Source organism: Trichosurus vulpecula, chromosome 2 (genome assembly GCF_011100635.1).
Source record: "Trichosurus vulpecula isolate mTriVul1 chromosome 2, mTriVul1.pri, whole genome shotgun sequence".
Lineage (NCBI taxonomy): Eukaryota > Metazoa > Chordata > Mammalia > Diprotodontia > Phalangeridae > Trichosurus > Trichosurus vulpecula.
Window position 1 is genome coordinate 49128396 of NC_050574.1, and position 2264 is coordinate 49130659.

Here is a 2264-nt window from a genome sequence, read left to right on the forward strand (position 1 = left end):
TCACCCAACTCTCACCTGTGGCTCCAAGAAGCTTTAGCATGTTCAGTGGCCACCCCAGTAAACTGTTTCACAGACGGGCTAAATGAGGCTGAGGGTAACCAAGAGGTCTCAAACCTGCAGGTGAGCTAGGCATGGGAAGACTTCCCCTGGCAGAATGGGCAGATGAGAACGATTTGCTCCAGTGACCACAAAGTCACCTGAAGCAGGTGCTATGGAGCACTTAGAGCTTGTTCAAACATCAAAGACACCAAAGTCATCCACCACATCCTGAGCAATAGCCAGTCATCTTGACTTTTGTCTTGATGCTGGACTTCAACGATTCTGGAAGAGATTGAGGCCAATAGTTACATGCACCTCTGCCTCATTTAAATCCATTTTGGTTGGTTGGTTCTTGTCCTTCGTTCTTGAAGAGGACCGAAATGACATCACTATGCTAGAGTCAAGTTTCAATGTGTCCAACTGTGGTTGATCAGACTAATAGAAGCTTGGAATGCTCTACCCACAGGTCAGGCACAAATAGTCCATGTGAACATTTGGGGTGGATATTCTAAATTTGTGCATCCTGCGTTTCCTTTGAGCTGTTTCAATTCTGCTTTGCTCATACAGCACAGCACTTTCTCTGACGTGGGCATGCCACGCTGAGCGGTCCTGTGCCAATGTCTCACATATCACACAATCAATTCCTAAGTTCTTGAGAGAGACCTTGAGAGTGTCCTTGTATTGCTTCTTCTGACCACCATGTGAGCACTTGCCCTGTGTGAGTTCTCCATAAAATAGTCTTTTTGGCAAGTGTACATTTTGCATTCAAACAATGTGGCCAGCCCATCAGAGTTGTGCTCTCTGAAGCAGAGTCAATTTATGTGCAAGTCAAAAGATATCACCCATGATATTTTACCATTTTTACCTACCTCAAAGTCTTGTGGCAACAGGCAAGTGACAAAGCAGCAGGTGTGGATACACTGGGAGCTGTAGTCACAACCCTGCCCACAGGCAGCCAAGGCCATACAGTCATCTTCTCACCAGACTAAAACAACAGTAGAATTCAACAATCCCTTGGGCATCTGAGCAGCCTTTTTTAAGGAGCTCACTGCTTACCTCCTGGCATGAGGAAGGGGCTAGAAAATGTGCCCTAAATTCACCCAACCCTAGCCTGCTTGCCGCAGCAGGTGGAGATCCCACCTTGTGATCGAAACATACAAAAAAAGTATGAAAACTTTTGCAAAGATGATTCTACTCACCAACAGTGCATGGAATGTGCACATTCTCATAGATAAGACAAAATCCCATAGACCTGAAAGATGAACAGCTCTCGTTTCGAAGGAACTCGGAAGGTATTGCATCCAAATAGCAGCCCTGACCCTGAGTGAAACAAGGCTGGCAAATGATCCAGGAAACTGAATCACTACCATTTGAATTGCCTCAGGAAGATTCTGCAGATCACCTGGCAAGATAAGGTCCTGGACACTGAGGTCCCTTCTCAAGCTGAACTGCCAAGCATTCGAACCCTACTGCAAAGAGCACAACTCTGATGGGCTGGCCACATTGTTCGAATGCCAAACACACATTTGCCTAAAAGACTATTTTACAGTCAATTCACACAAGGCAAGTGCTCACATGGAGGTCAGAAGAAGAGATACAAGGATTCAAGGTCTCTGTGAAGAACTTTGGAATTAATTATGAGAAATGGGAGACCCTGGCACAGGACCATCCAGCATGGCATGCCCACATCAAAGAAAGCAGAATTGCAGTAGCTCAAAAGAAACATGAAATTTAGAGGCAGGCATGTCCACTCCAAATGTTAATATGGACTATTTGTGCCAAACTTATTATTGAGTCTTCTGAGCTTATATTGGTTTGATCAGCCACAGTCAAACACACTGCACCTTGACCCCAACATAGTGATGTCATTTTGTTCCTTTTCAAGAATGAAGGACAACAACCAACCATATAGGTGCCAGGCAATGTGTTAAGAACTTAACTAACAGCCTCATTTCTCAAACATACAGAGAACTGAGTCAAATTTATAAAAATAAGAGCTATTCCCCAATTGATAAATGATCAAAAGATATAATCAGTTTTCAGATGAAGTAATTAAAGTTATCTATAGCCATAGGAAAAAATATTCTAATGCAGTATTGATTGCAAAAATGCACATTAAAACAGTTCTGAGGTACTACCTCATAGGTACTACCTATTAGATTGGCTAATAGGACAGAAAAGGCAAATGACAAATGTTGGAGGCAACGTGGGAAAAATGAGACTTT